At 34.7% G+C, this 27,760-nt stretch overlaps 1 protein-coding gene across 9 annotated transcripts in view; it reads left to right on the top strand.

Annotated features, from left to right (window-relative positions):
- The window catches only part of LOC120418708 (interference hedgehog-like), a 127,961-nt gene that overhangs the window by 85,846 nt on the left and 14,355 nt on the right, over positions 1–27,760 (top strand). For 8 of the 9 annotated variants that reach the window (XM_039581196.2, XM_039581204.2, XM_039581189.2 and 5 more), the window contains exon 3: positions 1,295–1,367. The gene's annotated coding sequence lies outside the window, so the exon portion shown is untranslated. Of the gene's footprint in view, positions 1–1,073; positions 1,214–1,294; positions 1,368–27,760 lie in introns of those variants that run through there. The other variant, XM_039581181.2, reaches the window with a different exon arrangement.

Below are 27,760 nucleotides of genomic sequence, written 5' to 3'. Positions count from 1 at the left end.
AGTTGGACCTCTAGCTTGTTCTTGCATGTAAATCAAGGAAGTTCAATGTCGATCAACATTGAGGTAACGCAATGTCAGTCTATCTGTCAAATAGTGCGCGACTGCAATGAAATGACAGCAAAAAAAAAACACAAAACAACTCTTAATACAAACCTAATTAAAGATGCCTATTAGATTTCAACAGGCATGGTTAACGTACCTCCAAACTGCCCACCATTGAAAAAACGGGTAATATCCACTTTTGGCAAAAACGAGATATTAGCACCAGGTGGTAGAGGATGTTCCAACGCATCTTCTGGAACTTGAATTTTACTGAAATAGTGCTTAGACTTGGCTGCCGATGCGAAAAAACAAACGGCTAATATGCCACTCTTATGGGAAATTGCCTTGACGGAGATTTTGTCACAAACACTAAAACGCGTTTTTCTCGGAATACTTGATTTGGCATAATAGCCGAATTTTCAATTATGAGCAGCAAAGTGGTTCATAAATATCACTTAAAACGGGCGATTACAGATAAGAACAAATCAGCGCGCTGTGCCAACAATACACAAACGATCCATCAAAAGAAATGCTTCAGGAAACGTCAACACGCGTGACAGTCCACACCGGTTTCGTGTGTGTAAACAAAAACACACTAACACGCTTATTTAATTTGACTGATAACGCACCGCGATAATGTTGTAATAGAGTCGCGTTTTACAGCGCGCGACCAATTAGTGTTGCGTGAAGAATGTGGATTTTTTACAGCAGGTGGGAAAGCACGCATTACAGGTGTGACAGTTTGTGATTGATTTTTTGTTGACACACTTGATAAGAGGTCGTTGAAACTTGTTTGCGCAGCGCCGCCATAAATTGTGACATAACAATTGCCATAATGGCGGCCGGGGACGACCGCAGGTCGTCTGGTCAATTTTAAACCAGTAACTTTAAAAATGCAATAAATAGACCACCCACGCCAACAAAAACGAGCCATCTGTGACAAACCATAATTGTTGCCATAAATTTGCGCCGCGATAATTTTCGCCCCTCTTCGCGCCGCCGCGATGAGAAACGGCCTACTTTTGCGGCTTAGTAGGCCAGCGAGAAGAAGATCGCTCGTGAGTCACGTGTGCTGTCAGGTTACACAACATCGAAATTTCCCTTAACACCCACGCCGCGCCGCATGCGGCGACGGTGATGATTGATGGAAAAAGACGCTCGTGAAAATATGGTGCATCTTACGGGATGACTTTTCTTGGGAAATCTCTTTTAGTAATCTCATTTTTCTACTTTTTCCCTCTCTCTTTTACAGATGATCTACCGGTAGTCACCGCCGACTGAACGCTGAAAAGTCAACGTTCGCCAACGTAGACATAGAAAATAAGGTAAATCGCCTCTGCTTTGATTGATTGGATCGTCGTGGCTCTTTGCAAATCTCTGCCCGCGTGGAATCATTTGTCATTCGACCCGCTCTTTGTTTTGATCTGCGCCGCCATAATAATCTGGCTTGGGCGGTGACAGCTGACACTTGATAAGCCGCTTTGTGATTGTTTTATATTTTTACAAATTTTATCGAACATTTGGTAAAACTTTTCTTCATTTTTTTTATATTCTAAGCAGAGGCGACTCGTGCCTGAATGTAGTACCTGTTCAATGTTATTTTTTTATTCTTTATAATAGAGTTCTTCAGCCGGATGCTGGTTCAACTCTTTTGGATGATTTGGCTTCGTGCTTGAAGTCGACCCGGTTGCAATGTTGTTTTAATAAATATTGATTATAGATCGTAGTAAATTTTTGAATCTTAATGTTAAAAAATGTTTTTGAAGCTTTTTTTTCCAATGGCTTTTATTTTTACGTTTTATTATTTTTATACTATTATAGTTTTCTGTTTATGCAAATAATTAATTACACGTATGATTAAGACTTTTTTATCTCGTTAAAATGTATTTTTAAGACTTAATCATTAGCGTGGCGAATGTGGAAAAATAGAGCAATCGCTCTGCCATCCTTATTGAAAATAGTTTTGAAATTTAGTACAATATTCAATAACTTCCCTTGTAATTGAATATTGTACTAAATTTCAAAACTATTCATCAGGATGTTCAGAAAAAATACCACATCCTTCACAAAGGAAAACTGTTTGTTGGGCTTTTTTAGGCCTAACTAATATTGAGCTAACTTGGTTACTACTTAAAAATTAAATTGACATTTTACTTTATACTTTTTAAAACCAGGTCGTATCGCTTTTGATCCTTTGTAAAATTTTTAGAGAATTGAATTTACTCACTGTTATGTCCTCATGGTTTTGGAATTCAATTTCTGAATAAAAAGAAGGGCTTCTGATGTTAAAACAAAACTATATTGACATGAATCCGAGATAATGAAAATATTTGTTTTTAGCATCAGTAAAAAAAAAGTTTTCAGAACAAATTCATGCTACAATATATGATAATAATATATTCAACTAGAGTGAACCGGACCAACAGTCTGAATAAACACAGTCGTTTTTGGAGCATTTAAAGGCATCAAATCTTAAACTTTTTAGGACTGCATCCGCTTTAAATACAACCATTCTGAAAATAATTTAACGATCATGGTTGAATCTGCTGTCATAATTCTTCTCATGTGTCCCGAGTCTGGAAAAAAAACACAGTACTTCTTTGTTTCAATTGTTTCAATTCAATCTATCAATCACACTATCTAAACATAACATTACATTACTTTCCAGTAGAGCACGAATCCACTAGTAACCAAGAAGATCGAAGAGGTTCAACGCGCGCAGTTGAACATTCCAGTTTTAAAACAAGCCATCACCAGTCTGCGCAAAACAGCCTGATGCCTAAAAGTGCGCCAAATATAGAGCAATATCTGTGGTGCTCTCGCGCTCTCTCATTTATTCATGCTCTCAACGTGCTGTCAACGCGCTGGCTTGTTTACCTTTTGCAAGCAGCTCCCTGGTCTCAGCAGTCGTATGACAGAAGCAGCTCCCTGCAGAGCTGAGCGAGCTAAGTCAGCTGGGGCCTGGGGGTGGCATTTCGCTCTCTCCCAAAAAATGCTGTCAGTTCACGCTCTCAGATTGAACCTGATTTACCAACACCTCGATACTGCCGCTGCGTATGAATAGGAAGCTCTTTACATGTGTTGATTTTTTTCTGTATGGAGATTTTTCCCCCGACGTTCAGGGGGTCGGTGTTGAACGCGACGAGCATTTGCGCGTGGCCCGCTAGGCTGGCTCGCTTTAGTATTGGTGGGTTGTAAAGAGAGGTAAAGAGTAAAGGGTGGCGGGCCAATGCTTTTTTGGTGCATGCAGCGCTGCTGAACATAGGGCGTCGATTTTGTCAACGTATATTCAAACAAAAATTGTAATTGTATGTTGCTGGTTGAAAAAGCACCGCGGTACTTAAATAAAAAAAATATCCGCTTGAAATCGGCTACCTGTTCAATGAACAGGTTGAACAGGTGGACGAGTCGCCTCTGATTCTAAGCATCTCAGCATTCGAAATTATTTGTAGTTAGTTAGTTGTCTTTATTTACGAGCTTAATTATTTAAAAAAACGCAAAATAACTGATTTTTACAGATCTTCGTAGAATCATGCAAGTTTTTCGAAAGCTCTTAAACTTTACTCAATTCTAGTCTCAATAGCACAAGGGACCATCCATAAACCACGTGGACACTATTTTTGAAAACTAAACCCCACCCCCCCCCCCCCTGTCCACCGCCGTAACATAACAAAATATGGACAAGGTCCAATTTTTAAAGATCAGATTTTGTACGTTTTGACCATATTTTATTTTTCTTCGGAAAAATAATTATAATTTACACCTTTTTGAAATATTTCCGTTCTAACCTATACCTTCTATTTCCCTTTCCTAATTTCCCAATATTACTTTCCCCCTTTGAAAAATAATTATATGATCAATTTATAATTACAAAACACACTACAAATGATTCGAAGCGTTTGGAACGGTATGTCCACGCATCCTTCCTTCCCTGATGTTTCTGTGAAATGCAATCCGTTCATATAAGTTTTCTTTACAGTAAATGCAACGCAGTAGGCCTGACCGCTTTAATTTTTTGCTACACATTTTCGGGTGATTTGATGAACTGTAATCATAACTAATGACAAGAAATGGATTGGGATTTGACAAATAGTTTTCGCAGGTTTGACAAACAGCAATTTCTTATTTAAATAATCCAAAACGGCAAACCTACACAGCAAAAAGAGTAGTAATTCAGCTGCGTGTAAAATGCCAAGGTGTAAATTAAATTTTGCATTGTTTAACGAAATTTTATGTAATATTACACCTGGAATTATGTGTCCCATCACTATGGGAAACCTACTTGACCGAAATGTCACGTTCATATATGCTTTAATCTTTTATATTATTCACCAGTCTGATGGCCGAGCGGGCTAAGGCGCCAGTCCTTACTGTTGATGCTGGGTTTGAATCCCGTCGGTTGCAACTTTTTTTGTGTTTTCACAAAGGTGATGTGCATTCTTGTGTTTTCACAAAGGTGATGTGCATTCTTTTGCATGCGATTTTACCATCGGATTTTATGCTGTATCACACCGTGGATGACCTTCCCCAGTCGATCCATCAAATTCCCGCTAATTTTGCGCGAGGCCAACTTTGATGTCCACAGTGGCTCCAAGCTAACTACAGAAAAAAATGTAGTTACCTCCTTTCTGACCATTTTTTTTTGTTTGTTTCGCGCTCTGTATTTGCGATCTTTGATGAAAATCGCGGGGCCAAGTAGCGATAATGGGGAGGCCCACAGAGCGCGCGGTTTTCGTTACTCATTTACCGCTAATGACGCGTATCTAATTTGATCGTATTTCATTCCCTCCCTCCCCCGAAGGAGGGGGGGGACGCCTCTGCCGCCGAACCCTGCTGGGTCCATTGTGTAACGATTCTTCAAAGCACTTGTCACTTTTTTGGGATTTCTGCGATTTCTAAGGAATTTTGCGTTCCAACGTTTCGACTCGTTTAGGCGAGTCATCTTCAGGGTCAGTAAATCCGATTTTTACAAAAGTTTCAAGTATTTTAGGTATGACTTTTTAGTGTGAATGTTTGGTTTTCTTTTAACGTTTCAAGATATTAAAAAAACGAATAAAGCTGCTTCAAATTTCGTTGCAAACGTCATTAATCTGTGCTGCGAATTCCACGGATCCGGCAGGGTTAAATTAATTTGAACCGGGAGCCATTCCCAACGTAAGACAGGCAGAGAGCGCCAAGTCGAGCGCGTTGGCCATGTGTATTCCGGGGAGGGGAAACCGTGAACGTGGATAGATGGGCCAGCCAGCAAGGCAAAATGCCATTAATATGACGACAATGATATACATGTGAAAAGGTTAAAATGTGAAGCCATTAGCGTTTGGATACGGTGTGGTCTTTGCGGGCAACACCAGCTGTACTCCTCCTGAAGAAGGCAGAAATATTTCATGGAAGATGGTGCTGACAGTTTACAGTTGTTAAATTTTTTTATAGCTGCGGCGACGCTGACCTTTGTAACTGAAACAAATGCGAAATTAGTGAGAAATTTGTGCGGAATGAGCGGTGTCATCGCGGAGCGAATTTGAAATGTCGGCGATTTCAAGGGATGGGAATTTATCGTCAAAATTTGTATGTGAAAGGAAGAGAAAAAAATAATAAAACGACAAAAGTGAGATTCAAACCTACGTCACTTGCCTTCACCGTTAGGACCAAAATCGTCGGATGAAAAGTTAACAATGAAAATCAATTTTAGTTTTGTACGATAGCGGTCAAATTGAGCAAATGTATCTATTTTGGGCCTAATATCTGTTGGCGATCCATACAGCAGAATTGCGTTGATTAGGTCAACAATAAGTTAACAAATTTTGCATTAGAACCAAAAGCTAGAACTGCATAAATAACCGGTTATGTTAGGGTTAAAACTCCAATTTGTTTGGAATTTGACCTAGTAGGTCCAAATCAGGGACATCTCCACTCAATTCAAGTCAAAACTCGATATAACAAGACCTATGGGCGTTAAAATAGAAAATCTGTCAACTCCCAGTTACTTATCAAACGTTAATGCAGGCCACTTGCCATCAATGATTTATATCAAAGTAATTCTATCGGATAAGACGCGCTCCAAGGTTGTCCAAGGAACTATTTTCGTACTCCTGACTAATCGCCTGAAACCTGTTCGTTTGGCGCTCATTCAAGGCAGGTTCCCAATAAATTTCGCCACAAAACGCATGTAACCAGTTGAGGAGTTCCACGAAACGAAAAAAACCAAACCCGGTTGCCGCTCAAATCCTCCGAAATTGGCATCCTAAAATAATAATTTATGGAAATTTGATACCCAATCTCACTGCCGCGGCCATCGATTTGCAATGTGCGCAATGCAACGACGACTTCGGTGGACCCCTCGGTTTTCGGCTCTCTTCGTGTGTCGTGTTCCGTCTCTGAATTCGGCCCAGAACCGGTTCGAAGAATTTTGCGCGAATATTTGCTGCATCGCCGCGGTGAAGGTCTTTAATTCGGCCCATAAATTCCGGGACCGCGGGACCTCCCCGGCTTCCTCTCAGGGAGTATGCTGCGCCAGCGAAACAAGTGGCCTGTCAATTTATTTTGATTTATTGATGTCGTGTGATGGGATTTCACATTTCGTGGCGCAATCACCGGCCGGACCCCGCGCGGCTGGCTTGAAGATCCCGAGGGGCTGGTCAATGCCCCCGTAATGGGTTTTGTAAAATTGGTGCGCGTTTTGCAATCGATACCAACATGGCCGCCGACGAGGTCACCTGTCAAACGGTTGACGTTTGCGCTCGCCACGTGTTCTCTTTAGGTTTTTTGAAATGCGAATAATTTCTGTTCGTTTCCCGCTGTCACGATATTTATGATGATAAGTCACCCTCGTCGACGTTTCGACTTGCCAGGGCGAGGCTTCCGAAGCGGGGGTATCAAGTGACAAAGTGGCTTTTGAAGTTTCGATTGGTTGGCTAAACGAAAAAAAAAAGTTAATTTCCAAAATGGGTTCGTTCATTTTCGTAAATCAGTCGCCGCCGCCGCCGATTCGCGACAGGGGGTCCACCGTCGGGACTGTGGGAAAAGGCGATCGAAGCAGGCTCATACTTCTACTCCAAAGCCTACTCTGGCGGGACGCGGCAGTTAATTGATTCCGAAGGTGCGCTGCTGGGGAATATTTACATCGGAAAGCGATTAGATTATGGTTTCCTCCCCCTCTTTCGACGCCTTTGTCAACGTGTCAAACTTGAGATGTTTTTGTGATAATCCGGACGCCGCCGGCGGCATATTTACAGGTGTAATAAATTTGAAATATTTATTCGAGTTGAATCGATTTGGCAAACAAAAATTTTAAAGCAAATTTAGCAAAGAAACAAAACATTCAACGTTACACATTAAGATTATACTCCAGGTTCTCTAATTTAGATATTGTTTATTTCTTTTCATGAAATACCGTAGACATTGTTACCAGCGATTTACAGATGAGTTTCATTGCAATAAAAAATGACAGCTCGTATTTGCTCAAAAGTGCGGCGAACAGTTCGGGATTTGATTCGCCGCGTGTAACTTTTCAGCAAAATGCACATAAACTTTTAATAAATTAAGTACAATCTGACATTTTTTTTAACAATTATCCACTCTAACCAACATTTAAGTTGATTTTTCATGAGTGAATAACAAATAAAACAGATTTTTTTCTTCGCCGATTCCGAATCTGCGCTGAGATTTGATCCAAATGATCACAATTTTCAGCTAAACAGAAAATATTCATGCTAATATTCATCAATTTGGGAATATCTTGTTTCAAAAAATGAGTAATTTTAATTATTCCACACAAATTGTGATAAAATTACATCGAACAAGACAAAAAATTCAACCAACACCTACCAAGACTTTTTTTTGGTTTGCTGTTAAACATTAATTCTTGTGACAATGAGTTATGTTTAAGAGCCTCTTTAGAACAATTTAAACATTAGTTGAAACTCCTTACCACAATTATGTAAACAATATAATAAACCTGTTCCAGAAATTCGCCAAGCTCTTTTGCTTTCATCCATCAATCATGCAGTATCATGCGGAATCATTTCTATGCAATTTCACAAATCATTTATTTTAGGTTTTTTTTTTCAAATATATATATTTTGTTCCTCGCAATGCCTATGTCAAAACAAATCAGACTTGTGCAGAAAAACTAATTAGCATTATCTTTTAAAATGTCTTAATCTTTTTTTTGTGTCTTTTTTGATACTCAAAAACGAAGGCAAAGCAAAATTAACACTTCGTAAAATCTTGTTTTTTTAGAAAATACACAGTAAATTGTATATGTACCCCATATGCAGTAAATACAGTATACAATGTACGGAACACATAGAGCTACATTGGCTTTGATCGTCCAGTTTTCACAGCGGCGAGATGGCCGTGCGGGTTGGGGCGCGGACTTAGTAAGCTAGATATAACTATCGCCGGTTTGATATTTTTTTGGGCTTACAGATATTTTTTCCTAGCGTCTGCCAGATGTAAATTTACACAACATTAGAGGTAAAATTAAAGCTTTTTTCTGACATAAAAGATGTACTCCTTTTCAGATGAAATTTTACCATGATTTTTTTTACTGTGATATTATTCTGGAATAAAGTAATTTTCCAGAAATGCAACTATTCGTTTTCTGTGTCGTCTATTCCAAAACCAACAGAATTTGTGAATACTTTTGTGAAAAAACTATTATGGTTTGTTTGTATATGAGGAATGTTGAACAAAGCTTTTCAAAATGAAAAAAAAACTTAATTTAATATTGCTGAACAATCGCGAAAATCTTTAGAATTTATAATTATCCAGCATTTCCCCTCTGTTGAAACAAACTCACGCAAAAACCATATTAATTACAGAGTCCAAAGAAGTTTGCATCTGCTCGTTACGTTACCAATAACAGTACAAGTTGGTTGTTTTTATTTTGCACCGCAGGTTCGCCAGCTTTTGATATCTGAACTCCCCACTCTTGAGGCGAACAAAAAAAAGAGGGCTTCCCGAGGATGATATAAGGGCTAATAATTTTCGTAATTTGAAATTTTATGGTTTCTTGTGTGCGAGTGCCATGCAACTTCTGCTTCTGCTGGATGGATCATTTTGCCACAGATGTAATGAACCCATTCGAGTGTGAGGGCAGAAAAAAAACACAAGAGTCACATTCGCATGAGCATTTTAGCAGCAAATGGGAGAATAAAGTTACAAACCGCTTGAAATCGTGACCGGAGATTGGTCACCTGGGATTGAGCTCTTAAATGGGAGTGGAACTTGAAAGTATGTTAAAGATGCAAATTCAAACAAAAAATTCAGTTGATTTGACCGATTTTCCAAAAAAGAGTAATTCTGACTGTTCAAATTACCTAAAATTTGCAAATAAAAAAATCAAAATTGTAAGCCGATTTCAAACAAAATCGAAATTCTTGACCACTTAAGAGCAACCTTCACGTGGTCCTTGGAGACTGGGGTCCAGAAGAAGTTATTGAAGACATTATTACCCATTCACACAGGGTCCCCTCCCTCCCGTTGATATCGACGCAACATTGTTGCAGCCTCGACCATCAGCTGGTTTGGTTTTTTCTCTACTCCTGCATCGCCCATTTATCATGACTTGGGTGGAACAGCAAATGGGAGGCACCACATTCCTTTTTGTATCGCTGCGATTTCGATTTGTTTCAGGTGTGGAAATTATTCTGGAGAATGTTGTTTAAAAGATTTAAAGATTTTTATTTAATTAACAATAAAGTTATTTTTAAACAAAACTAAAAACTAAAAACTAAAAACTAAAAACTAAAAACTAAAAACTAAAAACTAAAAACTAAAAACTAAAAACTAAAAACTAAAAACTAAAAACTAAAAACTAAAAACTAAAAACTAAAAACTAAAAACTAAAAACTAAAAACTAAAAACTAAAAACTAAAAACTAAAAACTAAAAACTAAAAACTAAAACTAAAAACTAAAAACTAAAAACTAAAAACTAAAAACTAAAAACTAAAAACTAAAAACTAAAAACTAAAAACTAAAAACTAAAAACTAAAAACTAAAAACTAAAAACTAAAAACTAAAAACTAAAAACTAAAAACTAAAAACTAAAAACTAAAACCGACAAACTAAAAACTAAAAACTACAAACTACAAACTAAAAACTAAAAACTAAAAACAAAAACCTAAAAACTAAAAACTAAAAACTAAAAACTAAAAACTAAAAACTAAAAACTAAAAACTAAAAACTAAAAACTAAAAACTAAAAACTAAAAACTAAAAACTAAAAACTAAAAAACTAAAAACTAAAAACTAAAAACTAAAAACTAAAAACTAAAAACTAAAAACTAAAAACTAAAAACTAAAAACTAAAAACTAAAAACTAAAAACTAAAAACTAAAAACTAAAAACTAAAAACTAAAAACTAAAAACTAAAAACTAAAAACTAAAAACTAAAAACTAAAAACTAAAAACTAAAAACTAAAAACTAAAAACTAAAAACTAAAAACTAAAAACTAAAAACTAAAAACTAAAAACTAAAAACTAAAAACTAAAAACTAAAAACTAAAAACTAAAAACAAAAAACTAAAAACTAAAAACTAAAAACTAAAAACTAAAAACTAAAAACTAAAAACTAAAAACTAAAAACTAAAAACTAAAAACTAAAAACTAAAAACTAAAAACTAAAAACTAAAAACTAAAAACTAAAAACTAAAAACTAAAAACTAAAAACTAAAAACTAAAAACTAAAAACTAAAAACTAAAAACTAAAAACTAAAAACTAAAAACTAAAAACTAAAAACACTTTTGTATGCACGAACTAATGTTGAAAAATCTGCTTTATTCAAAATAGATTAAAATCCTCAACCGAACCTATGCAGAAATTTTGAGCTATAGAAGGTTTAACATACCGTAAATCGGGGTGACTTTGATAGGATTTCAATTTAGTTTTAGAATATTTTCCAACAGGTAAGGTTTTTCTCAAGATTATTATTTTTAAAACATGTACTGGGGTAGGCCACACAAAGTCCATGCACTATTTTGAAAAAAAAAGTTTTTTCAATAGTGTTTAGAAAAAAAGTTACGTTAAAAATTCTTAGTTTAAATTCCGGGGTGACTTTGATAGTCATAGTTTTTCTTGTTAAAATCATATTTAAGATGTTCAAACTTTATTTGTACGTTAAATGTGCCATCGCTAAATTAGCTGATATAGTTTTTAAGAAAAAAAATCAATGTTTATATTTAGTTAAATAAGTTTATAAGCTTTTAACAAAATACATATAAATTTTAGGTAAAATTGTTCAAAAGCAGGAATTTTGCCTGAAATTTGTTAAAACTAGTTTTGTTTATAAAATAATCAATTTATATTGCATTTTATACTGAATTCGAAGCACGAATCACAAGTTTTCACATTTTACATGAAATTTGTCGCACTGAAATTGCCTATAAATTTGAAGATTTTTTTAAATTGTGTTTCAAAAACACATATTATTTATTATTTACAAACTTATTTAACTTACTCCTAGTGGAAAATTGTCCAAAGAATCCGAAAATGCATTCCGTTTTCCGATTCAAAATCATGTTCATTGAGAAAATCATGACTCTTAAGTTTAAAATAATGACTTTCATCAACATTTTCCTAACTATAGTTAACCAACTTTTTAAACTTTTCAAAATTTTATGAAAAGTTCTTCTTGAGGTACTTTGAACACTTCTCTACCACGGTCAGTATGTTTCTAAACCATTCCTTACGTATTTTGATTGTACTCTTAATTTTGCGGAAAAATCGCAAACCTATCAAAGTCACCCTGGTTATCAAAGTCACCCCATTTTACGGTACTTGAAAATTCCTAATTTCTGTCAGTATCGTTTTTGAGAGTTTTGACGAATTATGCGTGAGATACGTGAGGAACGTAAATTGAAACTCCAAGAGTTTGACTTTTTCTACTGACTCCTTTGAAATCACTCAGTTTTCGTCAAAATTGAACAAACTAAGAAATTAGTAAATCTAGCATAGTGTCAAAGTTGATTGAATTTCACTCTAATCTGAATGATTTCCATTGCGTTTTCTTTGAACTCTGAGTAATGTGATTTTTTTTTCGCTTACTTATTTTTAAGCATGTTAAGTTTTGACGAAAACTGAGGAAATTTAAATGAAGAATGTGTCAAACCATCGGAGTTTCAATGCACACTTATTTAAAACTCTGAGTAATAACCATTTCTCAAAAAATATTGAAATTAGTTTGTTGAGTTCTAAAAACTCAAAATTTGTGTGTCGGTTCGGTTTTGACAGTTAACTTAATGTTGGACCAAATTTATTTAAATCAGACTTAGTTTGTATAGAATGTTGAGTAAAATTAACAAAACCTGTATAAAAAACTTACTCAAACGTGGGTTAAATTCAACTTTTTTGGGTGAAACTTAGACATTCAAAATTGAGCTCAAACTGTGCAGCTCCTATTTTACTCAATTTCGAGTTGTTTCAAATCAAAGTGTGTAGATCACCATCCCTCTTGATCGATTAATCAATTCGTCACAATCGCGTCAATTTGTTTACAAAAATCCCGAAACCACAAAACCGCCGACCGGGGCCGCACAGATAGTGCACGCTGATTTAAAACGTAAACAAAGCACTCCCGCTGGGGCGGGGTGCTCAGCAGCAGCCGCGCAGTGCGCGCAATGACCCGTGGGAGTTTTTTTTTTTTTTTTTTTTGAATACAATTTTATTTCACTTTTGTTTTATGTTACATATGTAGGTACATCTAAATCTTTAAATACACAACGCTGTTAGAAAACAAATGCATATTTTCCAAACCTCCTAACAAAAAACTGTCGCTGATCCCACCGTTTATTCCTGAGAATGCTTTTAAATACAAATAACGATGGATTCTTGTAATGCCTCATATTATAAACTATAGCTTCTGACACAATCCAATAAACGGCCTGAAAAATTCTATTTTTTGTTCCTATGTATGCAGAAAGGATTTCCATTGGATCCGGAAGATTTGCCTTCATATTGACATTCACTTTTTCAACTACCCATTCCCAAATTTCCTTTGAATTTGTACAATTTGTTATTCTATGTAAGTTTGTATCAAGTTCATGGCAAATCTCGCATTCGGCGTTATTTAATCCCCTCACATTATAGCTGCATAATTTTTCTTTGTTTGGATATATATCGTTTAAAATTTCATAGATTATAGATTTCGCATCAGAGTCCATATAATTTTCACTAAAATTCTCCCACGTGCTCAACCAGTCAGGACTTGGCGCCTTGCTCTGGATTTTCGGTTCACAGCTTTGTTTAGACAACAACGAGCTATAAATTAGTGCCGATGTGTTCAAAAAATCGTAGGCTTCGTATTCAATAGCAATGTTCACCCAATCATATGTATTCCGAGTTAAATTCTTTGTAGAAATATTGTCTATAAGATAGTGTTTTCTATTAACAACGTTATTTTTGTATAAGATATTTCTAATGAATAATGCTTTGAATTTTACCTCTGCCTCAACTAACGCTAATCCACCTCTCTCGAAGGGTAAATATAATTGTCCTGCTTCAACTTTAAAAATTTGAGAACCCCAGAAATATCTTAACACCATTTTCTTCAATTCATCAATATGGCGTTTGTCTGGCGGTAAAATTTGACCAAGATACCAGCACTTCGAAAGAATAAACGTATTTAGAATCCAAGATTTTTGAACAAAATTTAAATTTCTAATGCAGATTGAATTCAATTTCCCTCTGCATGCTGATATAATTTTGCTGTAATTTTTATCAATCATATCTTTCCAATTATTTACAATTAACATCCCAAGTACCTTTATTTGTGTTTCCTCTCTAAGAATCTGTGGTCCTAATTTACAGTTGTTAATCCGTACGTAAGAAGATTTTTTACTATTCAATCGAATTCCAGAACATTTCCCAAACTCTTCAATAATTTTCAGCACGTTATCAAACTCATAATCTGTTTTAACAACCATTGTTACGTCGTCCGCATACGCTACCACTTTAATAAAACTATGATCTAGTAATATGCCTGTAACAGAAGAATAGAGCTCTCTTATCAATGGTTCCAGGTAAATTACGAAAAGTAGCATCGAGAGTGGGCAGCCTTGTCGAATGGATCTGCCAATTTTAAAACAATTTGTCAAATGCCCGTTAAATAGAACACTGGCGGTAGCATTTCGGTATAAATTTCTTAGACATGCGATAAACTGGTCCGGAAAGTTAAATTTTTCTAATATGCTCCACAATAAATCATGACTAACATTGTCGAATGCGCGTTCCATATCGAAACTAACGATTGCAGTTTTAAATCTTTTTGAACCAGAAGCTTTGACAATAATTTTTCTCAGCATGTCAAGACTGTCCACGCATGATTTGCTATTAACGCATGCAGTTTGCCCTTCCTCAAGGATATTTCCCAAAACATTCTGAATACGATTTGCAAGTATTTTTGTAAAAATCTTGTAATCACAATTCAACAGGCTTATGGGACGAAAACCAGAAATGTTTTCCGCACATCCAGATTTTGGTATCAATGTTATTACTCCTTCGCAAAAAGAAGAAGGAATTACAACATTACCACGCAGCAAGTCGTTAAATAACTTAATCATATCATTTTTTATTAAATCAAAATGCTTGACGTAAAATTCATAGCAAATACCGTCAGGGCCCGGGGTTTTCTTCTTTGTACAACTCCATACTACCTTCTTTAATTCTTCTTCGGTAATAGGTTCAATTATCGAGTTCGAGTCGTCCTGATTTAGTCTTTTTTTAATATAATTCATTGATCTGCAACTGGGTTCTAAAAAGTCGTGCTTTTTGAAATTTTCAGAAAAATGGTTGAATAAAAACTTTTTAATATTCTCTGTGCCGACAATTTCATTACACCCATCTAAAAGCTTCTCAATTCTACTACTTTGGTTGAATTTATGCCTGGCAATAATCTGATAAATGTTCGTCCTTTCGTTGGTGAGGATACTGTTTGAGGAAAGTTTTGATTCATAATATTTTAATTTTTCAGATTCTATTTTAAAAATTAATGATTTAGTTAATCCCATTTCCCAGAGTTAATGAGAAAATGTAAACAAACCGTTGTTGTTGTTGTTGCTCTGACAGTACGGTGGCGGCGCTGGAGTATCTTTATTTCTTGGTGTTTACTCGCAGTTAAGCGAGGCCGGCAAGATTACAATTAATTTTAACGATATTTACCGCTGCCGTTTTGTTCGTGCAAATTTGTTAACACAAGTTGGGTGCGGTTGTTGTTTATGATAACAATGATTTGCAAATAAATGCCAAATTGGGTGAAATTGATATTTTTTGACAGTTGCTCACCTCTATGGTGATTCCCCTTGGTGCGCCAAGGCAAGTAACGCTAAAGGTATGGCGCAAAGCTCAAAACGATCTAAAGATTGTCGAAATCTGCTAGACAAACCACGTCGCGGCCAGTGAAAGGTCCATTAATCTGACAGTTTCGGTCGTTCCGAGATCTGAAAATCGCAATCGCGCGCGCAACACTTTTGATAGTCCAAAGTCGTAAAACTTGACGCGCGTGTGATGAGTGACAAGCAACCCAAAGTGAAGTAGAAAAAAAAAAACAAACAAAAAAGAACAGATGAGAATAGCGCGTTCGCGCTTCACTTTTTTCCGCTCGTTAAATTTGGAGGCTAATTTATGTGCGCGCGGTTCTGAGTCGCGATCGCGAGCCGCTCTCTAGCGATGAATGAATGAATAACTCAACCGCGGCGCACGTCAATTGAGAGAAATGAGACCGTTTGCGTCCCATTCACCCCATCCCCATCCGCGGTTTTTTGTTTGTTTGTTTGTTTTCTTTCACTCTCACGCGCGTCGCGTTTATTCGCTTTGTTGGGTTCATTCAGATGGTGATTTTGGTTGATGTTTACGAGCCATGTTTCAAATCTTAAACTGTAGCCTTAATTGAATTACGCTTTTTTTAAACTTTTTCTCTTTTCAACAAGTGTCCAACCCCTCGGTCGCTGCGCGACCTGTCAAATCACACGCTGAAACGGGATCAATCAAAATGCGCGCGTGGATCGCCGTCGCGCTATTTTTACGAGCTGCTTCGAATTCCACTTGGGGGGACCCCAAAGTGGAGAGATAAATTGAATCCGATTAGATATCATTTGTGTTTACCTTTCTGTGGCACTCTGCGGAGCAGAGCAAACAAAAGGGAGCTTCAAGAGATTAGACTCGCGCGCTCGAATCTATAGTTTCCAATAAAAGCCGAAAGATGCCGGAGATATCGAACACAGTTCGTTAGATTTGGCCAACCGCAATCACTTTGGCTACGGTCAACGCAAACAAGATTAGAGCAGATTGGGAAGGAATTGGGAGCGTGTGAAACTGGAAACGGGTGGAATTTGGAATAAAAGCACTGTGACATTGCTTCGGCCGCTAAACTGACAGGTGAGGCTTCGTTTGACAGGTTCGAGGGGTTGAGATCATGCGGTGATTATTTTAATTCAGCTTAACTTGAGCTTTATTGTTTGGTTAAAGGGGTTTTCAAAATGCTCAACTGTTTAAAATTGAACTTTTATGTAAAGAAAATATATACATCCTAGCAGCTAAGAGCTAAAAATTCTGCCTAACACGTAAAAAAATCAATTATCGTAATCGTGAATTAAGTTCACGAATGTGAGAACCACGAAAGAATTTATTCATGAGTATGGTGCATTTGCACTATAAACGTGCATATATTCCTTCGTGGTTCTCGCATTCGTGAATTTAATTCACGATTTCTAGAATTGATTTTTTTCCGTGCACCTTTATTTTTTTATATTCGGCCCTTCAAGAAAAAAAAATTCCCCGCATTCTTTTCGAACTTTTTTAACAAAAATAATAACTAAATGCTTTAATCATCATTACAGTTAGGCTACTATAAAAAATTTATAAAATACAAAGAATTTATGAAATTATTTTTTCCGGAACTTTTACGTTTTTGTACACCCAAAGTTTAAGAACGAGGGGATAGTCCTCACGAAAAGAAACGTGAGGAAAGTGCTATTTTGCGAGAGTATAGTCCTCTCGCGTGTTCATTCGTTCATTGGAACAGTTCATCCTATTGAGTGGCTTATATGGACAAATGACCGTCACTTAGTCTCCAAACCATGGTGGCCCATACGGTTAAGGCACGGTTTAATATGCCGAAGGTCTTGGGTTCGAGTCTCGGTACAGGTACTTTTTTTTTGATGGATGAACTTTTTTTGAAAATGAATCCATGAGTAAAGTACTCTCGGTAATTTCGGGATTTATCCTCTCCGTCCGCACATTTTATTACCGAACCGTGCTCTTTATCCTCTCGTATGCCGATGCCCAGTTCTGGGTGTACCGTTCTGCAGTCCCAATTTTAAAAAAATGGTTTAAAGATTTAATGTCTTCATTTCATTTAAAATGCCTAAATAAATTAAAATCAAATAAAGACTTTTAATCTTTAAAAACTAAAAGAATTTTGAGACCACAGGTTGGTTCTATGTTCCAAGGTTGGTTCTGTGCGATTTTTAATTTATAAAAAAACGAATGGTTTAAAAAAAATGCCAACTGATCAACATATTTTTTTTTGGCTCCAACTTTGACGGGCCTTCCCTATGACCAAAGAAGCCATCTTATGTCATTGATTAACCCATACAATTTTGGCAGCTTTCCATACAAAAATTATACTTAAATATTCAAGGTGGTAATCAATAAAATTATCGTCTAACGATAACGATAATGGTTATCGTTATCGTCGGGACGATAACGATAATCTAATTTTTATCTAATTTTTTTAATCTTTCTAAAATCGACCTAATTCAACCAAATCGTGTTTAGTTTTCAATGTTTTCACCATTTTTTTTAATGTAGTGAGTTTCAAAGTATAAATACCCAAAATTGTTCACAAAAAACCGTATTTTTCGAAAGTACCGTCATCAGGGTTGACATTTGGTCTGGGGGTGAGATTGGGTCATACAAAAATGCTGAAATTTGAATGACTCAATCTCACCCCTCAGACCCCTGATGACGGTACTCAAATTTTCATAATTTGCTATATGGGTATCAAACAAAGCGAAATTTTGTATGCTTTTTCACTTCACTAGATTATTTTTGAAAATACATTTTTTTACAAAGTACCATATTTTTTTCGAAAATACTCTAATTTTCAAAATTTGCCATATGGGTATCAAATTTTGCCAGCTTTTTCATCTTATTATTTTTTTTTCTTGGAAAACACAATTTTTTCACAAAATACCGTATTTTTTCGAAAGCACTCATTTTTTTTTTTAAATTTGCAATATGGGTATAAAACTAAGCGAAATTTTGTATACTTTTTCACTTTATCAATGTATTTATTTAAAAATACTAAAATTATCACAAAATACCGTATTTTTTTCGAAAATTTTCAAAATATGCAATATGGGTAATTCTCCGCCAACTCACACAGCAGTTGCCCCGACCCCTCTTCGATTTGCGTGAAACTTTATCCTAAGGGGTAACTTTTGTCCCTGATCACGAATCCGAGGTCCGTTTTTTGATATCTCGTGACGGAGGGGCGGTACGACCCCTTCCATTTTTGAACATGCGAAAAAAGAGGTGTTTTTCAATAATTTGCAGCCTGAAACGGTGATGAGATAGAAATTTGGTGTCAAAGGGACTTTTATGTAAAATTAGACGCCCGATTTGATGGCGTACTCAGAATTCCGAAAAAACGTATTTTTCATCGAAAAAAACACTAAAAAAGTTTTAAAAATTCTCCCATTTTCCGTTACTCGACTGTAAATTTTTTTGGAACATGTCATTTTATGGGAAATTTAATGTACTTTTCGAATCTACATTGACCCAGAAGGGTCATTTTTTCATTTAGAACAAAATTTTTCATTTTAAAATTTCGTGTTTTTTCTAACTTTGCAGGGTTATTTTTTAGAGTGTAACAATGTTCTACAAAGTTGTAGAGCAGACAATTACAAATATTTTGATATATAGACATAAGGGGTTTGCTTATAAACATCACGTGTTATCGCGATTTTACGAAAAAAAAGTTTTGAAAAAGTTGGTCGTCATCGATCATGGCCGTTCATGGTCACCCGCGACAGACACGGACGACGAAACAAAGAGAAACGCAAAAAGTATTTTTTTCAAAACTTTTTTTCGTAAAATCGCGATAACTCGTGATGTTTATAAGCAAACCCCTTATGTCTATATATCAAAATATTTGTAATTGTCTGCTCTACAACTTTGTAGAACATTGTTACACTCTAAAAAATAACCCTGCAAAGTTAGAAAAAACACGAAATTTTAAAATGAAAAATTTTGTTCTAAATGAAAAAATGACCCTTCTGGGTCAATGTAGATTCGAAAAGTACATTAAATTTCCCATAAAATGACATGTTCCAAAAAATTTTACAGTCGAGTAACGGAAAATGGGAGAATTTTTAAAACTTTTTTAGTGTTTTTTTCGATGAAAAATACGTTTTTTCGGAATTCTGAGTACGCCATCAAATCGGGCGTCTAATTTTACATAAAAGTCCCTTTGACACCAAATTTCTATCTCATCACCGTTTCAGGCTGCAAATTATTGAAAAACACCTCTTTTTTCGCATGTTCAAAAATGGAAGGGGTCGTACCGCCCCTCCGTCACGAGATATCAAAAAACGGACCTCGGATTCGTGATCAGGGACAAAAGTTACCCCTTAGGATAAAGTTTCACGCAAATCGAAGAGGGGTTGGGGCAACTTTTCCCGATTTCGTGTGAGTTGGTAGAGAATTACCCATATATAAATATTCAAAATATGCAATATGGGTATCAAACAAAGCGAAATTTTGCATACTTCAAACATACATTAAAGTTGAAAATGTTAGTATTTTTGAAAAATAAAGTGTTTTGTTAAAAATTGAGTGTTTCATTAAAAAACTTTAATAAACTCAAAATGCACGAAATATCGCTTCGCTTGCATATTTTGAAAATTTGATTACTTTTGAAACATACGGTATTTTGTAAACAATTTTGAGATTTTAAATTTTGAAACTTACTACATTTTAAAAAATATATTCTTGGTATTGAAAATTTAATATGATTTGGTTGAATAAAGTCGATTTGAGAATGATTTTAAAAATGAGTTATAAGATTATCGCCGATAGAATTATCGAAACAACGATAACGAGAGATTACGGTATTGTCCTGACGATAACGATACAATTGTTGTTATCGAGCCTCGATAATTTTATCGTTAACAACCAATAATATAGATATCGAATATCTGTATCTTTTTGGAGGAATTTTCTGATCGACTTGGTGTCTTCGACAAAGTTGTTAAAAAATAAGTTTCAGTGAGTAAATATTGTTAATCTCTGATTTTGTTCGTTAAGCTGAGAAAAGTCCCTATAAATTAAATTTTATGGGTTTTCAAATTTGGACAATTAATTGCTGAGATGCAGAATTGCAAAGTTTTAAAATTCTTAAAATGTGGTTCTGTCTTCCAAATAAAATGTTAGAATGGTTCCTTAATTTGGATTTTCGACCTTTTTAAATGCTTTTCCGATTCAATCACAAAAACTGTAGTTAAATGTTGAAGTAAGATTTCATATATTTGTGTCCGTATTTCTCTTTGCCTCAAAAGTTTTTTTTTATAATTGTAAACTATTTGAAATACATTGCCTGAGCAATTTTCTTAGAAATCGGCCGATTTCCAGAATTCTTTTTTTTGTATTTTCGATCTGGTTCAAACTTTATGGAGGCTTTCCCTATAACCAAAGAAGCCATTTTGTGTCATGGGTTCACCCATACAAGTCTCCATACAATTTTGGCAGCTGTCCATACATAAATGGCCCGTAAATATTCGAAAATCTGTAACTTTTGAAGGTATTTTCTGATCAATTTGTTGTCTTGGGTAAAGTTATAGGTATTCGTGAAAACTATTCAGAACCAAATAGGTACACGGAAAAAATCTCGCCGATTTTTTAATTAATTTTTTTTTCACAAAAACTATTTTTTTCCAAAATTTATATTATTTGATTTTCGAGATTTTTTGATATGTTTAAGGGGAGCAAAACGAGCCATAAAGAAGTATAGTCAAAAAAATTCTTTATTTATTTTATTTGCCGAGTTATGATTTTTTTGAATAGTGTAAAAAGCATTTTCCCATGTTCAGGAGTTCATTTTGACCAACTTTTGGTCTACAAAAAACTTCACTTCTCTTGTTTTATGTTTTTCTTGATTCATTTTTAGTATTTAAAAAAATAAAACTTCCGTGAAATTTTCCGATCTTTTTGAAAACAAAATTTTTATTTTTTCAAAATTAAAAGTATCATTTCAAAAGGGGTAAATAAACAAAAAAATGTAATTATTCCAAAACCAGTTGAAAAATAAGCGATAAAATGAAGACTTGAAATTTATTCCTGGTACCATGAACTACGTTTTTTTTTTTGTGTGTGTGTGTAAAATTCATCAGGTTTGGTTAAAACAATTTTTGTGAGTATAGATAAAGTTTCATCGCCAAAAAAATAATATTTGGATTTGCATTTTGCTAGAATTATTCAACAGAAGTTCAGCCAAATTTCGCTCAAAATTCAAATATTTGCAATGATAATTATAACAAAACGGTAAGAGTGCCCATAAATTTGGTCCGGAACCACCAAGTAGCGGTGACCGTTTCTTGAGCTTGAGAACAGTTTGTTTCACCCGCTGACGACGACCCTACCTCCTCCCGAAGGACCATGGTGAAGATTGTGTCGCGCGCGAAACAACACTAAAGATTATCGTTTCTTTTCGCGGATGGTGCTCACGTGGAATGCCAAACCCTCGACTGTCAATGGGAAGGGTATGCCTAACAATATTTAACATTTGTTCATTAAGTAAGCAACTGCTAATCGAGGGTTAACACATTCCCTCAAAACCCTGCTGGAAAAAAATGCCTCCCCATCCAACAAAATGATAAAATTTAAATTACAATATTTATTTATGCAAATTGATCGCCCCTCTCGAAACGGCGATTCCGCGTGGCTTTGCAAAGGATCAACCCGAATCGGTGGCCAAAAATCAACCTGTTGCACGACGACGACGGCGGCAGTCCGCGATGAAAAATGGTCCTCTTCTGTGCTCTCGTTTGCCCCTCAGACAAAAAAAAAATGAAAGCATAATAAGTAAGAAGAAAAATAACACATTCGAAATTCCACTTTGAGCAATTTATTGTGCGCCCAAAACTGAAATTCCAATCCATTTAATCAGCGTCACCGGTTTTTCGACGGAGGGAACATTAGGGTGGTACCGGAATAAATTTTTGCAGTCTTTAAAAAAATATCTACCCACAAATATTTGATGAAATTCAAAGCAAAAATTTTGAATTATAAGTTTGATTTTTATCAACAATAAAAGCACCGACCACCCTAACCAAATCTTTTGCTAAAACGAGTCAACCTGTGAAAATTGAAGTTCCCCCTGCTGGGGATTCCAAAAACGGAGGTCATTAGACGTTGGCTTTTTCTTTCTGCATCACCAAATGGGGGTCCTTAATACATGGTCGCCCCACCATCCGGGAAGGTCGTAAACTCTTCACGGAATGGTTCTGGACGTCCCATCTCAGCGAAAACAGGTGAAAAAAGTTGTGATTTGGCGCGGTTCGGAACGAGCTAATGAATCTTGTTGTTGGTTTCGTTTTTGTACCTTTATTTTTGGGTTTTATGAGGGTGATTAGAGCAAGAATTTGGACGAAATTTGCATAATTTAGTGTTAGATTTGTATGGGTTTTGAAACAATGTCATCTAATGAACGCTTCTAAGGCTAAAAAACGTATTCTTTTGAAAAAAAATATGCACTTTCATCATTATAAACTCGACCAACCAACCCGGCACAGCCGGCACCCTCTTGCCGGTAATTGATCAAATTTGTGTAATTCGATACCTGCCATTGCTACGATTTTCCTCAGATTCTGGCGGTTTTGTGCAGTACAAAAAAAAAACCGAGCGGAAATTGTTGTGGTTTCGTTGCGCCCTACATCCTGCTGCAGAATGAACGGCCCTTCGTGGTAGGTTCACGATCTGATCGAGTATCGATTTACCGTGTACAGTGTGTGTAGTGTTGGATCGATATCGATCCACAGATAAAAAAAAATGATAGTGTGGAAGATTTTGATAGCAATTTAAAAACATTGCAAATTTCAGGTTCGTGGCTGCATTTATTGAGTCATTGAAGTCATTTAAAATCGGAGGTAAAGTCTCAAGTTGGAGGCAACGTGCACTTTATTCAAACATATTTCTCAAATTCAATTCAACATCATACAAAAATATTAGAATTTACCTTTAATTACGGATACACGTTAAAACACAAGTTACACTCCGAAAACACTTAATTGTTACCAAAAAGACGAATGTAAAATATGAAGACTTAAAATTGAAAACAAGGCCGTTTCCAAATGTATTTTTCGAGTCTTAAATTTTCAAAATATGATTTTCAAAAGATCATAAAAATTAACAAACGATTTTTTTAAATATTGGTCATACAAAATTTTTGAACATTGTCATTTAAAAATTTTGTATTTTTTGGTGAAATCTTTATTTTATTAGGAATTTTTTTTCAATATTATATCTTAGAAATCAATCTTCTATGATTCTTAGACGAACTTTGAGATAAGTTTATGATCTTTTAAAAAGAAATATTTCCAGAAATGGTCATGCGACTGACAATAAGAAAAAATTTGATATTTCCTCTAATTTTCATTCATTCCAAACAGCTCAGGTTTTCTAAAGCTTTGTACACAGAAAAAAAGTTGAATTTTAAAAGGTTGAAAATTTGATTGGTCGAATATTATCTATTTTTATAATTAATTTTACTTAAAAAATGTGTGAAAATGTGAATCTCATGGGAATACATCAGAAACTGATGAATATTTACCTATTCCTGATGTAATATTACACATTTTTTCTACACAAAATCTTTCACAATTTCATGAATACAGTCCAGACTCGATTATCTGAAGGCCTCGGAAAAATTTCACTTTGGATAATCGAATCACGAAAAAAAAAATTGTTTTTTCATATTTTTTATGGACCAGCCTCAGTATGACCCATAAACTACTCTAAAATGATTTAGAGTTTTAAAATCCAAGAATGGCGGCCAAAATGGCGGTAATAACTTGTTGAAAAATGCATTTTTCAATTTAAAAGACAATCTAATATTCATTTTTGACTAAAATGGTATCGCAGAACTCAAATTTGATGTTAAAAATAAGAACATAAAAAAAACATTTTTGGTCAGGATTCGATTATCCGAAGTCCCATGCAAACTTTCGGATAATCGAACTTCGGATAATCATCATTTTTTTTCTACGCAGGCTTAGTGATTTTTTACGCAAAAATATGCAATTTCCACTGTGACCACAGTCAAATTAAAAAATGACCTTGAAATCTATTGCCTAAAATACAGTACGTTCTTTAACACTTGATTTAATATTATTCTTCAATCAACAATTCATACTATTCACCCTTTTTATATGTGATTCTATGTTTCAATTTTTCCATTTCTCTGTTCTTATTCTAAACCTTATTTTTAAAAACATTTTTACTTTTCAAATTTTATTTCGATTTTTTGTTGGTTTACCTGTGTTCAGGAGAACAATAAAAATCTTTCTTTTCTTGATTTATGTTTTGCTACGTGGCCGAGCCACGTAGTCTAGTGGTAACGCTTCCGCCTCGTAAGCGGTAGATCGGGGTTCAAATCCCGGCTCGGACCAACACAACTGGTGATCTTTTCCCTTCTGGATTCGATTGCTTCGTAAAAGGAAGGTAGTGTATCGTCATAAATTGGACCTTATCACGACATGACCTTATAAACATGTTAACATTACGTCACTTGTGTGCTATCTTGTGACAAGTCTGCTGTAAAAAGATAGGACGTGTCACAAGATAGCACACAAGCGACGATTAGTTGAGTGAAAAACTGCCACTGAATCCGCTTTGTAAATGCCGGCCCGGTACTCTTCACGTGTGTTAACCTCAGGAACTGGGAAAGATTTACTTACATTTTTAAGTATTTTTATTTGCATTTGTTTTGTTTCGCTTTGTTCTTGTTTTTTCTCTAAGTATTATGTTCGGTCTAATTGCTGTTTGCCATATTTTTCTAGTCACATTTTCGATTTTTTTTATTGCTTTCACTTTTTTGAAATATAACCCGAGCAGACGGAAATAACTTGGGAAGGTCAGTTTTTGATATTGTGAGAATATCGAAATATGTTATTGAGATGATCGGATTAGTTGTTAAAATAACAAAAATCAATAACAAAGATTTGTTCGAAGAATAACTTAAACTGTTATTATGTTGTTATTGCAATAACAAACCAATAACACAGAAGGAATCATGAAGGAATAACAAGATTTGTTATTTTGTGCGGAGAGGTGGAGCAGCATAATAACAAAAAATGTTATTGAACTGGTATGTCTCCATAACAAAAAAAGTTATTGTTTTGGTTTACTTGTAATTTGCAAATAAACCTGCAGTTGCCATAACTCCTCTGTACTAGTCAGGGCTGCAGAGTTGGGTACCTCCAAGCGACTTTGAATCCATACTTGAAGACAACTCCGACTCTGGATGCAGGATATGACGTCAACGACGACTTCAGCTCTCCAAAAATACCCGACTTCAGAGACTCCGACTCCAAGTAAAAGTTGCTGAAAATTTGCTGAATCCGATGCAGTCTCCGAGGTCTCACTCCAGCTCGAACTTCAACGTCAGCTCCGACTTCCTGGCATTGTGAAAATAATAACAGTTTTTGTTATTCACACTTCAAAAATTCTCAATAAATAAATCAATTCCGTTAGGGAATATAACAAAATTTAAAAAAAAATTAACTCTCAAAAGTTAATTTTATCGGATTAATTTAGCTTGAAACCCCATTTCATGGTGAAATAAATGACCCCGATGAAATTGGTCAAAATTATCCCATAGTTCTAGCCAATTTTAGCCAAAATCCCTTAGGGGGTATATCAAATAATTAAAAATTTCAACTTTCAAAATTTCAACTTTTTAGAATAATTTTAGCTTAAGGACCCCATTTCATGGCCAAAATAATGACCCTGACGAAATTGGTCAAAATTATCCCATAGTTCTAGCCAATTTTAAGCAAAGTCCCTTAGGGGGTATATCAAAAAATTAAAAAATCAACTTTCAAAATTTCAACTTTTCAGAATAATTTTAGCTTAAGGACCCCATTTCATGGCCAAAATAATGACCCCGACGAAATTGGTCAAAATTATCCCATAGTTCTAACCATTTTAAACAAAGTCCTTTAGGGGGTATATCAAATAATTAGAAAAATCAACTTTTAAAATTTCAACTTTTTAGAATAATTTTAGCTTAAGGACCCCATTTCATGGCCAAAATAATGACCCAGACGAAATTGGTCAAAATTATCCCAAAGTTCTAACCATTTTAAACAAAGTCCTTTAGGGGGTATATCAAATAATTAAAAAAATCAACTTTCAAAATTTCAACTTTTCAGAATAATTTTAGCTTAAGGACCCCATTTCATGGCCAAAATAATGACCCCGACGAAATTGGTCATAATTATCCCATAGTTCTAGCCAATTTTAGCAAAGTCCCTTAGGGAGTATATCAAATAATTAAAAAAATCTGCTTTCAAAATTTCAACTTTATAAAATAATTTTAGCTTAAGGACCCCATTTCATGGCCAAGATGATGACCCCGACGAAATTAGACAAAATTATCCCAAAGATCTAAACATATTTAACAAAAGAAAAAATAATAACAGATTGTGTTATGGACACTTAGAAACTTTTCCATTTGTGCGATTTATGGTAATTTTATTCCTAAGTCAGTATACCGAACGAATAACAAATTTTGTTATTAGGAGATTTTTTGAAATGTATAGCGTGTTATTAAACATTTTCAATATAATATCACTTCAATACCAAATTTTGTTATTTTATCAGAAACTGTTATTATTTGTTCTTCTTTATGTTGAACTTCAGGATAAAATAATAACACTTTTTGTTATTTTAACAGGATTTGTTATTGAAATATTATTGATTTTGTTATTACCGTCTGCCCGGGAAGTTAAAAGTTAATAATTTATTAACATTCAACTTAAATGTGTTAAGTCCCAACAAAGTTCGCCAAATTATTAGTAGGAACATTACAAAAAATACTGTATACTTGTTTTGACTTGAAATGTAGGCGATATCAGTCTAAACCATGATCAAAGTTGACCTCTCTAAAAATGTAATTTGTCAAACATTTGTATAAAACAAGTAAATTCTCCAAACCTGTAATTTTCTAATAAATTAAAAGTATTTTGTCCAATACTTTTCTAATTTGATTTTTTTTCAATTTTTTAGATCGAAGTTCAGAGGTGAGGTTGGGTTGTAAAGGGTTGACAGACATCACCAAAAAAATAAAATAAATTTATTTATTAGCATTTTGTTGTATATTTGTTTTCAGAATGTTCGCTTTATAAAGCTTAAAAGTTATTTCTTAAAAACTGAGTCTGCGTTGTTTTAATTCTGAAGTTTTTTTTAAAGATCCAATAATTTTCAAATTTTTAGTTTTTGCTTTTTGAGTGTTTTTGAAACCGCCTTGAGTCAGGGGTATTAAAAAACACTCAAAAAGCCAAAACTGAAAAATTGATTTTTTGGACCATTAAAAAAAAAAAAAATCCCGAATTGTTCCTTGTTTTATAAAATGCGGTTAAGGTCAAAACGAATATTTTTAAAAGTTTTTGTCTTGAAAATTACCTCACAACATCAAAAAGTAAAATCTCAATCACGCATAAA

This window comes from Culex pipiens, chromosome 3 (assembly GCF_016801865.2).
Source record: "Culex pipiens pallens isolate TS chromosome 3, TS_CPP_V2, whole genome shotgun sequence".
In the NCBI taxonomy this organism is placed as follows: domain Eukaryota; kingdom Metazoa; phylum Arthropoda; class Insecta; order Diptera; family Culicidae; genus Culex; species Culex pipiens.
This window is presented reverse-complemented; position numbering and strand designations above follow the sequence as displayed.